This window comes from Peromyscus leucopus, chromosome 14, assembly GCF_004664715.2.
Source record: "Peromyscus leucopus breed LL Stock chromosome 14, UCI_PerLeu_2.1, whole genome shotgun sequence".
Taxonomy (NCBI): domain Eukaryota; kingdom Metazoa; phylum Chordata; class Mammalia; order Rodentia; family Cricetidae; genus Peromyscus; species Peromyscus leucopus.
The window spans coordinates 85866021-85880579 of NC_051075.1; the positions used below are offsets into that span (position 1 = coordinate 85866021).

At 38.1% G+C, this 14559-nt stretch overlaps 1 long non-coding RNA gene across 3 annotated transcripts in view; it reads left to right on the forward strand.

Moving 5' to 3' along the window:
- The window catches only part of LOC114701034, a 105884-nt gene that overhangs the window by 72632 nt on the left and 18693 nt on the right, over positions 1-14559 (forward strand). For 2 of the 3 annotated variants that reach the window (XR_005092888.1, XR_003735766.2), the window contains one exon: positions 10208-10315. The exons of the other annotated variant lie outside the window; for it this stretch is intronic. This is a non-coding gene — a long non-coding RNA (uncharacterized LOC114701034). The remainder of the gene's footprint in view (positions 1-10207; positions 10316-14559) is intronic. 3 annotated transcript variants of the gene reach the window in all.

The window sequence follows — 14559 nt, forward strand, 5'->3', positions numbered from 1 at the left end:
GCTATGAAGAAATGCTGCTTTCTGGCTTTCTACATATGACTTGCTCCTTTTGCTTTTATATATACCCCAGAACTACTTGCCTAGGGTCCACAGTGAGCTGTGCCAAACCACATCAAGCATTAATCAAAAAGAAAAAAAAAATACCCTACAGACTTGCTTACAGGCAATCTGATAGAGGCATTTTCTCAACTGAGGTTTTCCTTTCCAGATAACTCTAGCTTGTGTCAAGTTGAAAACAAAAACAAACCAGCATAACTTCTCAGCCTGAACTTCCACCTTGTCACCATTGGACTTGTTATGAATGTGCTTGACTTGTGGGATTGCTTCCCAAATGGTGGTAATCTCATTCCTAGGTGTGATTACTTACAAGTTTATGTGTCACACTTCCCTGGGCTGCTGTACTAATCAAGATGTCTGTATTTGCATTTGGGTCTCCTCCTTCCCTAAGCGATTCTAGCTCTGCTATGGTGCTGTTATGTCTACCTTTGGGCAGCATAGAAGTAAACGGGTGATTTTCAGGGACACAGCAGGGTTAGGCTTAAGGTTACTGCACCCCCTTTATAATCTTTCCTAATAGGAAATAACACCATACCTGTCTATACTTAAATACATAGAGCTGATGGCTTTGATGCAAAGGCATACACATGGTGCACATATGTACATGCAAATAAAACACCCATACGCATTCAGTAGAATAAATAAATCTAAAAAGAAAAATACATGATTTACAAGAATATTTTACATAAAAACAAAGGATGAAAGAAAATAACTTCTACTTCACCCTGAGTGCTAGGATGCAGATGAGCAAAGCTACATGTTGTGGAGAAGCAGCCTTTTCTGTGCATGCCAGGCAAGCCATGGAGCAACATTCCTAGGTCACAACCAGCCAGTTAAGTGTGTACTTTCCAGGATTCAATTAAAATGACAAGCATTCAAAACAAAGCAATTAGCTCCAAAGCTCCAGAGAATATGACTTTGAATTTGTGTGGAGAGAAGCTGTCACAGCATACACTCTATTAATAAGTGGTTGTGACTTCAGCAGAGGAGTATTTGAGTAGTTCATGTTGTTGTTGAGGGCTCATAAAGCCCTTCAAGGAAGGGACCCCTCAGCCAGGGCCTTCTCCCAATGCCAGTGTTTGCCTTCTACACATTTTCCAGTTGAGCTCTGCAGACCTTGAGTTTGTTATCTTTGTAGGTGTACAGTGATCCTGTTCATGAGTCCCAGGTTTTATTCAGATTTTTTAAATATTCAATGATAATATGTATGTATTCAGAGAGTTACATATTTTGATATGTATTTAATAAATTACATCTGTTCATTACTTCAAAATGAGTTTCCATATATATTGTCATTCTATCTTCAAAATGATTCTGTGCACTTAGCTTACTTTTAATTTTATTAATGAAGAAATGAAGGCTTGAAAATGCTGGGAAACTCATCCAGTGTCAGATAGATAATAAACAGCAACATTAGCACCTAAAGCTAGATCTTTGATTGAAAAAACAAAAATATAAAAATTTTTTAGTTTTTTTTCTACTAGGTCATATTCCTTTTAAAAACTTTAAAAAATATGTTTATATTTATTTTTAAATTTGTGTGTGTATATATGTATATGTGTGTTTGTGTCAGTATATACACACATGTATCTAGGAGAGGGGTTTGGGTTGTCCTCTAGTATTCTCGCCTTATTCTTTTAAGGGAGAAGGGTTTCTCCTTGTGTTTGGGGCTCTTGTTTCATGTGATAGGCTGAAAACTATCAGACTCCAGATCTTCCTGTCTCTGTCCCCTAGGAGCTGGGTTATAGACTTGGGCAGGTTGGTTGGCTTGTTATGTAGGTACTCATATCTGAACTCAGGTCTTCATGACTAATTACACAGTAAGTATTCTAACTAATGAACCATTTACCCAGACCCTTACAAGTTTTTATTATATGGGGTATGTATGAAGTTGATGCTATTGCAAGCCCAGAGGATTATTTCTAACAGCTAACAGGAAGATACAGAAAGAAAACAATGGCCATCTCCCTGCATATTGTGACCAAATGAAATCTAGAATCTAGTTGTATGGTGAAAAAGGATATGTTAGCTTTGATTAAACCACAGACTTTGAAATGAAACAAATGACAGGTATCTGTAAACATCTCAGCGCTTCTAAGTGCACACACAGGAAATAAATGATAGTGCTTGTGGAATACCAGTAATCCAGGATTTTCTTCAAAGTTCATACTTTTCTAAGAATTGAAGAATAAAAAAGAAGAAGCAGTTTTGTCATACAGTTATTTAGAATGAGCTATGTTGGCTGAACCATGTGGCTGTTATTATCTGTGATGGACTTTACATCATTTTAAAAACTGAAGCTTGTGTGTGTGTGTGTGTGTGTGTGTGTGTGTTTCACAGTTTAATACATATTTATGATATAACTTAGAAATGCTATAAATTTCTATAATCAGATTTTCTTGAATTTTCTGCTATTGAGGAAGTCTGGGGAATTGTTTGTCTTCACTTTCTTGTGAACATTCCTGTCCCTTTGTGGATTACTTGACATCAATCACATAGGTGGGCACATTAGGTCATGATTAAATACTAGTATATAGTATTTAAATGCTATGGAAGTATGATTGGAGTTGTGTTGGAGATCTGAATTAATGTGTTGAATTGTGCTAAGTTCAATTGAGGAGTCAGTCAAAATTTAGAAGGAATCAATTCTGTCCTTTGAGGTCTTTCACAGGGACACAAACACTTCTACAGTTGGTGTGTTTGTTGTGTGATGGGCTGTTGCTTTGCAGACAAGACTGGTGTTGAACTTGTTATTCTGTTGTAGCTCCTCAAGTGCTGGAATTACAGTTGGTGCTGCTCTACCCAATTGAGTCTTTTGTTTGTTTGGTTTTTCGAGACAAGGTTTCTCTGTATAGCCCTGACTGTCTTGAGACTCCATTTGTAGAGCAGGTTGGCCTTCAACTCACAAAGACCTGCCTGCCTCTGCCTCCTGAGTGCTGGGATTAAAGTCATGCGCCACCAGGCCCAGTTGAGATTCTGCACTCTTAATAGCTGTTTTGATTGGGTCTATCTTGATGAGTATAAAGATGCTCCAAAGTTAAGGGAAAGGAAAAAAACGTTAGGAGTAAATATCTTGAACAGAATCATTGATCATTGGGTGTGGCCACTATGAGGTCAGTGACTTTCTGAAAAGCCAGCTGGGACTCTTGTCTTGGGGAGTCAGCTCCTGAGTCATATTTTAATCATTAGAGGTGTAATGAATTAGAAGCCAAGCCCTTTCTATCACCAACTTAATAATTATTAGTTAAAATATTGATTTGTATGTTCTGTTTCATCTTCACTACTATAGCACAAGTAATTTTGAAGTTTTTGTCTGTTCATAATTTGAGATTGCTGTAAAAGTGCAGTATGCATGGTATCAGCATATTGTATATATGAATGATAGGTCCAATTTTGGATATCCTAGTTTTAGGAAAATTAAACAATTTCAAAGTGAATTACAAAAGAAAATTCTGCAAAGAAGATGATTGAGATTGTTTTGATTGAAGAAGAAGAGTTAAAACAGACTGGGGGCTGGGATAACAACTCAGTGGGTACAGTGATTGATGTACAAGCATGGCCACCTGACTTCAGACCCTCAGCATGCACATTCAGACACATGCCTGGGCTGTAATCCCAGCAACGTGGAGCAAGGACAGAAGGATCTTGGGGGTCCTATTGGCCAGTCAGTCTAGTTGAAACAGCAAGCTCCAGAGTCATAGAGATCCTGTATCATAGTTTTGTTTCTTGTTAAGGTAATAAAATTCTGTGATAAAGTAACTGGGGTAGATGGGGTTTATTTGCCTCACAGTTTTAGTTCATCACTGTAGGGAAGTAGCAACAACAGAAGCTTGAGGGGGCTAGTGATATTACATCCAAATTCAGGATAAGAGAGAAAGAATGCATGTGTGCTTACATTCACCTCCCCTCATCCACTATTATGCAGTCCAGACTCCTGCCTAGGTGGCCACTGTAGGTGTGCCACCCACTGTGGATGGGTCTTACCATCTCAGTTAACATAATCAAGGTCATCTCCAAAGACATGCCCATGGGCCAACCTGATCTAGACAATCTCTCATTGAGATTCTCTCCTTGGGGAATTCCACAATATTTCCTAAATTCATTTTCTTAAAATCCAATTATATTGTTTGGAGCATGTATTCACAGGTGGATATGTGTCTTCACAATATTTTCAAAGTATAACTGTAGTTAAGAATAAACTTAGGGAGTTTGAATTTTTTTATAGCCACTTTACCAGCAAACTGATTACAAGTAAAATAAGTACAAAACTTTGTGTAGGGTCTAGATTTAACACTAAGTCACAGTTTTACTATTTTGAGCTTTCTTTTCTTTCTAATTTTGATTTTGCCTTTGTTTACTTTGGTATTGTTTGTTTGTGGTCCAAAAACCAAAAATTATTAAAGTGGGATCTTGTCCTTTTCCAAAATCTTGTGCAAACTCAATGCCATAAAATAATAGAAGATGAAGTCATCATGCTACTTAGGTGGGAATTGCTGGCTGTTTCATTTAGCCTGTTCCCTACCGGGAAGTTAAAGAGCTTCTCTTGTGTGTCTGAAACTGAACACAACCTCCAAGAGCTGAGAGAGCTTATGGACTTGTCCAGTTATTCCTTCACGACCTCAGATAAAAACAAAGCATGTAAAACAACACAACAGCTAAGAAACCACCCCACAGCAAAAGCACGGGCCAGCTGCTGGTGCAGCTCATAAATACTTCCATTTACATGCAGTTTCCAAATGAGAGTCTTGCATTTAAACTCTGAGCAGCTATATACCTGGGGCTTCAGAGGCTTTTCTTACACATAGTTGACAAGTGTGGAGATGGTAGCCTCAGTTTATTATAATTATAATATGATGTTCTTTTGGAATTGTGCTTTCAGATCATACTACAGTGTAGCGGGCTGTGTTCAATTGCACAGACCTCTTTTTCAATGGAGTGAGAAGACCTCTGCATTCTTCTATGGACAAATATTTGGGGGAAAGGGAACTGCAGGCAATGGGTATAGCAAGAAAAAAATGAATGAGTTCTTCAAAACTAAAGGTCAATATGATTTCACCTGCAAAACATTGAAAGTTCAAAATGATTATTTTTTGAAAAGTGTAAAAATCTTGGTACTAAAGAAGTAAAAACAGACAATGTAAGATTCTATTAATTAATTTGTGTGTGTGTGTGTGTGTGTGTGTGTGTGTGCAATATGCCATTTTGTGTGTGTTTTGGAGGTTGTCAGAAGAAACTTTCAGGGATTGGCTGGCTCCTTCCACCATGTGGGTTCAGGAGACTGAACTCAGTGTGAGACCAAAATGAGCCATCTTAGAAATAAGAACAAAATGCTTTCACCTTAAAACTAAGGCCTAAGATTTCTCCTTTTAGGAATAGGCCATTAGTTACTGAAACCAGTCAGTCCAGATTCCAGAAACCAGGAAGTGTAAACGGACAGAGTCACAAGGTAGTCACAAGGTAATGACTGCCGGACTATGGAATGTCCTCTCCCTGGTTTCCAGGGTAACTGACCACAGAAATGTCCTCACCTGAGGGCAGCCAATGAGAAATGGTGGCGGGCAACCACCCCCTTAGAAGTAAGATTAAGCCATGATTTCTAGAAGTCCCTAGAAGTGATCCAATCAGAATTGTACCCATACTAGCACCCCTAAATGATGTAACCTTGTGGTTTTTTGCCTTTAAAAACTGAGCTTGCAAGAGGTGGGCACTTCCTCCAGCCTCCACTGCATTGGATCTGTTGGATGAAGTCCTTGCCTAGGCTTGTATATACTGAATTAAACCTTTCTTTCTGGCATGCTAGTCTTTGGTGGTCTCTCTGGGGGTCGCGATCTGGCCACAGTACTCAGGACATTAGGCTTGCTGGCAAGCACCTTTAACCATGGAACCATCTTACCAACCCCTGACTTCCTAAGATTCTTATGGCAGTTCTTTCCTTATTGTTTTATGCTTTAAACATCTCTATGTACTTTTTGCCCTTCTTTGTAGATCAACTTGATTTTTATTGTTATTTACTTTTAAAAAAATGTTCACAGTATGTTAACGTGGAATGTAATTGCCTTCTTGCATTGTATTTAGATGTGTATTTAATTTAATCCTCAAAGTAGCTCTGTTAGAGAATCATTGGTGTTATAGTATTATAACCAAGAAAGTAGAGAGTCAGAGATGTTGAGCATTGTCACTACTGTCACTTAGAATCAGGGGAGCTTGGTCCACACTCTGGACTGGGGAAAGAATTACTGTAAACTAGATCCCTGGGAGTAGGCCTGAGGGAAATAAACACAAAGGAGACATTGGGAAAAATCACTTTATAGGATTTCTGCCTCCTTTCTTTTGTGCTTGTAAGTAAATGATCAAAGTAAATTGAAAGCAGATACTGATGTTCAGAGGCTGCCCTTCTCATTATGTGTTCTGTTGGTCCCGATCAAACCTAAATTTGGAAACAAAATGAGGACTATACATTTATGTAAATGTTAATGATCCTTTCTGGAGAAGGCAGCAGTCATTTCAAGTAGTATTTCTATCCACTTCAGTCCTGTTCTGATGACTCTACCATTCATTCTCTCCTCTGGAAAGATGATTGGCATTTCCTTTCCACTAGAAGTTCACTTCAAATCAAGAGCTCTTTAAGATGGAAAGTTCAGAGAGTGTAGGAAGTTAATAATCAGAGAATATTCTTTTGCACTTCACCAAGGTTCTGTGTTTAAAAAGATTAATGTTTAAGCTACCTGACATTATTGTTTCTTCCCCATCCTGTTCCACAGAACTGCTCTTTTTCAGGGAGGAGAATATGCCCGTTCAGCAGTTGCCAGGCACTTACTGTCTCCTGAAGTGTGTCCAGTAATAGCAAGTACTTTACGTGTGTTTGAAGCCAAAGCAGAAGCTGGTCAAGCCAGCATGGATTAAGTTTCCTGGCAGCCCCATTCCAAGGAGCCAGAGAATGGACATATCTCCAGGATGTAGCTCAGGTGGATTCCTGCTGCCTGGAACATGGCACCTGATAAGATAAACTAGTTTGTTAAGTGTTTCCATTTTATTTTTGCAAACAAATGTCAGCCAGCTAAAGAAGGCTTGTAGTGCAAAAACAGAAAATCTAGCTAATAATGAGTATAAGATTCACTGTCCAGGAGGTGAGTGACTGCAGTTTGATGTCTAGGAGTTACCCAGAATGCTCATTCCTCAGCAGTAGTAAATGCTTGAGAATCTTAGATCAGATTGTATTTGATATGTTTGGTGTGGACTGGACATGTTTATCAAGAAATGGGACAGGTCCACCTTGCCTCTGAGCGCCCTTAAACCTCAAGTAAACAGCTGTGATAAGTGGATAATTTGCTTGTTGAGTTTTGTAGTTAATAAAGAATAATGAAGCAACTCAATCTCTTTCATTTAGAAATTGTTAGTATTCTGCCTATTCCACTGTGGTAATCACCTGGAGTCTATTTCTCATCTTTAATGATTCCCATTTTTTTCAGTTACCAATGAATAAACACTTAAGGTCAAGTTATTTAAAAATTAAAATGAATTATTTTTAAATTGATAAAGTTAGTTTAACATTAATATCACATCTCAAACATATCTGCTTTGCTGTGTATTTACTGTTGGTAAGGAAATTCTCCAAATGAAATTATTAAACAAAAAAGAAATTATTATACAAATGAACTAACAATTTATTTGAAAAGGCTAACTCCCCCACCTGCCTTCATACCCACTTACATCAGGCCATTTCTGTTTAAAATGCGCATGGTTTGGCTGATTGTTTCTGGCATAAACAATCACAAAAATTAAATGGTTGCCAATGAGTACAGCCAAATCTCTCCTAGCTTGTCATCCTTTTCAAGGACCTGCTTGGCTTTCTCAGGAATAAGGAGTCAAATCACACTTATAGAAGGTTCCTTCTTTGATCTTCCTGCCTCTTAACCCAGCTCAGGGAGGCTGGTATTTTACTGCAACTGCTAAAAAGTCTTTAGAAATAAATAATAATAATATTTATAATTTATAAATAATAATAATTTATAATAAATAAATAATGGGTGGCTAATGAGTTTGGCTTTAGTATTTAGTGTGATATATTTAGTTGAGAAAAAGATCAAATACACTTTTTGAGAAAAAGAGGTAATATATTTGGCTATGCAAAATACACAGCTTTGCTCAAAATAGCTAAATGTTATTTAAGGCAGAGAACATCAGCTCCCTTGGGCTCTGACTCTACTATGCACATCTATATGCTCCATCATTGTCTAGTGAGAGCTTTTCATGACTTCTCATCAAAGCTATTGTCCCCAGATGTGCATCACAGAGTGCTTATGAGTAATTCTAATAAGGGTTTCATTAGGGAGGTTTGGGGCTTGTGAGTCCTGAAGGCTGTAATAGAGTGCAGTAGTTTCCAAATCCATTTGAACACGGAACTCTTCTACTGAGGTGAATCTACTGAAGCTACGGTCCCATGGGGTCACTTTGGAAAGCTCTGCAGTGTCAGTAAAATTTTCATCTTTAGAAATTTTCTTTTGGTTATTGGGTAATAATAAGACCAAATAATAAGGCCCTCCTAAGTAACACAGGCTTAAACATTCTCAGCTTCTTTCTCTTTGCAAGTCGCTGTTTTGGTTCTTTGTAGTGAACCATATCTCACAAAGTTATGACTTGGAGACATGCACTCTAAAGACAAGGTCTCTCTGAGGAGATCTGTAGAGTGTGCCCTTACCTGCCACGAGTACTCTTCTAGAATGATCCCTCTGGTGTCATTCTTATGACCAAATGGTACAGGGGATTCACAGTGGGAACATGATCTTATGCTTTAGTTCACTCTGATTCTACTTGACGTCTGTAAGATATAATAGGATGTGCTATGCTCACCTTTAGCTACTTACATTCTTACCTTAGGATGGTTTCAAAGAAAAGAAGAAAAACCTTGGAAAGGATGACTGGTTTGGTTCACACAACATTCGCCTAAACTATTCTGGAGAAAAACAACAAAGCTCCAGGACTTGGAAGAACATATGTGTGGAAGTGCTGAGGTGTAGAATTTTAGTAAACACAGATGTACTAGTTTGCTAAGGCTTGCATAGCATAGTACCCCACAGTTGTTTTTAACTCAGAAATTCCCCTGTCTCCATTATGGAAGCTAGAAGTAGGAAATCAAAGTATTTTCCAGGTCCATTTTTTTTTCTGAGAGTTTTCTTAGTTTTTTGATAATTGTCTTGTTACTGTGTCTTTTCATGATTATTCTTTCTGTGTGTATGTGTCCTAATCATCATGACAGAATCATATACGACTATGCCCCATTCAAATGATCTCTTTAAACTCTGTTTCCAAGTGCATCCTTATCTGAGGTGCTAAGGTTAGGACTTATCACCTAAATTTAAGATAACTGCTGTTCAGGTGTCTATATTTTTTTTTTGAGTCAAAATGTGCTAGAGACATTTCAGAAACTAGGGACTATTGCAAAATTTCACACTCGGAGAGTATATTCAATGGTGTTTAATCCTTACTTTACTTTTCCATAAATATATCTAGATTTTAACAAACTTGATGATCTGTACAAAGTTAAACTTTTGATTGTGTTATATTTAATACACAATCAATGAAAGAAGAGTGTCTATATCCATTTCTTACAGTTCCTTTACTGTTTCCAATTCAGAGCATGTACAGGAGTTGGTAATCTGTCCCTTCACACCAAGGCCAGGGCTAATGGTTGCATGGCTACTCTTAGTTTTGTCGAGGTGTGCGGAAATCAATGTCTCAACATTCCCACAACCTTTTCTTTGCCAACAATGACACTGTTGGTTACAGCACATGAATATAAGGCTAAAGATTTACTTGGCATTGAGGAACGTTAGGGAATCAGGCCTAGGTCACAGAGTCTTTACTTGAAAGGACCTTTGGTATAACAATATTTCAGTCATTTACCAACCTTGTAATTGTGTGTGTGTGTGTGTGTGTGTGTGTGTGTGTGTGTGTGTTTTATCTTAACATTAAAATTCATTCTTGGTGTTGTTAATTATCTAGTATATCTCTTTATACAGATCTACTTAAAAACTAGGTGTTAGTATGTATCCATACAAAATGATTTTGAGTTAGAATATGTTAGAAACATCTCTTGACTTCTAAAATCATATATATTATTTCACATCTGTTCTCTCCCATCACTCATCAGTGTGGTATAGAGGCTCTGAAGGCCCTGGGGATGATGGAGTCAACAGAAGAAATCCAGATCTCTGAGTGACTCAAATGAATGTGACACATACAGGAAATAAACCTTGTGGTAAGCCACTGAGGCATTTATATTGTAAAAACTTATTTTCTTTATTTAGCCTCTAATAGTTTTTTTCTTAAGTTAGTGCTTTCTATAAAGCCACTAGAATTGTATTTTTAGCAGTCTACCCTATAAGTACTCAGTCTCTGAATTCTTTTATACTTAAAATAAATACCTTATGTAAACATTTACTGCTGTCTTTAGAAGTATATTACTTAGATGAAACAAAGGCAGGAGTAGTTACATGGGGTAGGCAATTGCAAGCTGCAATTACCCTTGCCTACTCTCTGTTTAGAAACTCTAGGTTCCTACTTTTGGGTGAATTCTTATCTCTAGTAACTCAGAATAAGTTCTTAGTGCATGATGCTCCATCAGAATGAAAAAGTAAAACTCGGTTGTATGATATATATCTGTGTAATGTAGAAGGATCAGTGAACTTAAAAAAACAAAGTCCTTTCTCTTTTCCATTATTAGGATTTTAAAATGGCTTTAAATTTTTGTATTTTTTGCCTGGTTGTTGGAGAGGGCTTTTTTGAGGAGGGAAGGGATGTGATGAGGTGGGTGTGTTTGTTTCCAGCACCATTTGGAGGTGACTGACTAATACAGACATCCTGGGAATGGGGAAGCAATAATAAGTGTAAACCAATGCAAACAATTTGAGTTCAAGCAAATATGGTAGTGGAATATTCAGACTTGAATGGAATCAGTTTATTCAGTGATACTGTAAATCAAAATTGTGAACAGCAGTGCTCCTGGGACTCACAGATTATGTGTGTTGTCTTCCTGATCATAGCAGAATACCCTGTGCTTGGTAAGCAAGTGTGCTCTCTCAGGATGGCACACCCCCACCACCCACACTTCTCTCCTGCTACCATCCCCAACTTTCCCTACCCACAACTACTTCAGGATGCTTGCATCAGGGATCCCTCTCTGTTTCTGAGCTCTGTGTTCCTTGTTGCTTTGGGCTTCAGTGCTCAATGACTTGCTAAGAGACAAAATAATTTTATCAGCCTGATTGCCACAACTGGCTAATCCTGAAAACTGTTATATGTCCTTTGAGTAAACTCCACATACAAATGGGGCCAGGCTATCAAACCTCAAAGCCATCCTCAGTGATATACTTTCTCCCAGAGCAAGGCTCTGCCTCCTAAAGGTTCCATATTCTCCATAAACAGTACCACTAGCTGGGGAGAAAGTGTTCAAACACATGGTCCTAAGGGGGACATAAACCACAATAAAAACTTGGGTATGCCATATATATGAAGTGTATAAATTACATCAATTTTGTTCCTGAAATGAATTAAATAATTTTCTTTATAATACCACACACACACACACACACACACACACACACACACATACACACACACACGTGCACGCACGCGCGCGCGCATTGAGATTGTTTCCTTAGGCAATGTCAACAAATTTCATAATTTAAAAGGAAGAGGAGTTTGTTGGTATTTGAAGAGTTACAGAATTCCTGAGGCTGGAGAGATAGCTTTGTGGGTCAAGTGCCTGCCTCACCAGCATGAGAACCTGAGTTCAGATCCCAGCACTATGTAGAAAGCCAAGCATGACATTGTTCAGCTATGATCCCAGCACTAGGCAGGCAGAGACAAGGAAGGTCTCAAGGATTTGTTGGCTGGCCATTCTAGCGAAGCTGTGAGCTCCAGATTCAGTGAGAGACATTCCATCTCAAAAAGTAAAGCTCAGAGCAACAGAAAAAGACATCTGACACTGACCTCTACCTATTGCATGCATGTACACGTGTGCATTTTTGTACTGGCACATACATATGTACACATACACGGATATACAGACAAATACACACTAACACATACATACAGATATGCACAAAGAATTCCTATTAAATATTTCATAACCTAAGTATTCTAACTTGGAATTTTTCAATTGACCAAAATTTCTTCCATCATATCAAGTACTCAGTACCATTCAAGATAATGTTTGGAGTGAAAAATGCAAGAAGTCACTTGGATTTAGTATCATGCATCTTCATGTATACTATGTCTCAATTTTCATATTTCAGCTAGAGAATTAAGGTGGAGGCATGTAATTTTTGTGTGACTTTTGATAAATATTGTTGACTGTGTTTCATGAGGACTGGACTACACCAGATTCTTCTCTGACCACATGATGTAAACTATGTCTTCAGGTTCTCACTAGTATTGAAAGGCAGCTATGCTCAGCTCTATACCACCAACACTGTAACATCTCACTAGTACTGAGAATTACCTGATTTTGTTGTTGATAATCCGAGAGGTTAAAATGCTCTCATATCAATCTGTTTCTAGATAACGAGTGGCATCTTGAAATAACTTTACAAACAGTTAGCTGTTTGCGCAATGCATTTCTATTGCTAAAATATAATGTGTCTCTGTCGTTTAGTTTCACTCCCAGTCCTGGTCTATGGTGCTCACCAGTGTGCTCACTTGTCACGTTCTATTGTCACAATGATGGACATAATTACAAACTTCCCAAGGGCTCTAGTTGGAAACATAGGACTCCTGTTACATTCAAGGAACAGAAAGTCCAACTTCGTAAAAAAGAAAGCAATAAACAGGAGAATCTCTTTCTTCTGTATTACTTTTTATTTCCATTTTTATTATCATTGTTAAGAGGTTTTTCCTATTCTCACTTTGTGAAAAGGACAACTGTTTTAGAAGCTTTATATAAGTACATAATCTTTGGAATTTGTGATTAGTTACAGCCCCAGAGCACAAATAATATAAAATATACTTCTTCCTGAAACAAATGTTAATTTGCCTTCTTGAAACATGCTGTTTGCTGGTTACTGCTCAACTGTCAACAGAAAATATATTTTGTTTATGAAGCCCTTTGGCCACTTAAAAGAAACAGATTTAGAAGATATAATTTAACATCAAGCTTCTCTTAAGGTTGGGAGCAGCCATGGCTGCAAAGGAGCTCATTAGAAACTGATTATCCCCAGGACAGAGGGCAGGGAGCTGATCGCACCCAGGATGGCAGGGAGGACTGCTGCTCAGGGTTGCAGCACAGTTCAGGGCTGTGCTACCTAAGAGGAAAACTACCGCGGTGCCGCCTTCTATCTACTTGGACATGTATACAGGCACTAAAGTTTCTAAAACTGAAAGGCATCACCTGTTATGTGTTTTTCTTTAATTAATCCCTTTGGGGGTAGTTACAGAATGAACTAAAAATCTTCTTGTAAATCTGGGTCTTTCATTTCAAATATTTTCTGCAGACGTGAGGATTTGGGGGCTTTTATTTCTTTTAGTAAGGTTCAGGCCACACATGGCACGGTAATTAGGTGATGCAAATATCCTTTGTTCTTCCATGCTGTCAGGGCTGGTCAGAACTCTGAGAAGGCATGATGAAGCTGACGCTTCCTTCAGCCTGTCTCATGCTCTTCTTGCCTGGTTTTCTTTCCTCTTAAATGTACTGCTTTATCTAGGCTAACAAGTTTAACAGTGCTCTGATAAGGCAAAAACTGGTTCCATGAAGGAGAATGCTAAGGAGGCCTTCTCTCCTCCTCCCTCAGTGCTCCTCAAAGATTCTCTTTTCTAAACAACTACAGTGTTTCAGGCTGTAAGCAAAGCATTTTTCATAGTAGCATACGCTTTAAAAGTGAAATTTTTTTTGTGATTTTTGTTTGTTTGCATGTTTCTGTTCTGTGGCAGATAGTCGAGATTGCTTTTGGTTTATATTTTGTTTAGAAAAACTGTAGAAGGCCTACAGTCCGGTTTTTTAGAAAATTATATTTGCCATTTACTCTTTGATAACATGTGTTATTAGATTTTTTCATAAGCTGCTTTGTAGATGGAAGAAGTATCACTCACCCTAACCACCTGATAGAATTTTTGTTGGGATCAAATAACATATCAGAGTAAAAGTATTCCACAGTCTGTAATATTAGGCAACTCTATACTGAAATTAATTAACAAAAATATAATTTTAGAAGTCTTTTTCCCTGTTATTATGACTACTTAAAATTGAAAACAGTGGCAAGGTAACTTTTACAGATTTCTCTAAAAGGTGTGTGCTGAGTTGCTCAGTTGGTGAAGTGTTTGCTGCTCAAGCATGAGTACCAGGTTTAGATCCCTAACACACATGTAAAAAGACGAGCATAGTGGTACATGCCTGCAAAGTCAGCGATGGGAAGATCTCTCTCTGGGGCTTCCTGGCCAGTGAGACTTGCCAAAGTATCATGCTTTGAGTTCAGTGAGAGGCCTGTCTCAAAACAATAAGGTGTAGGG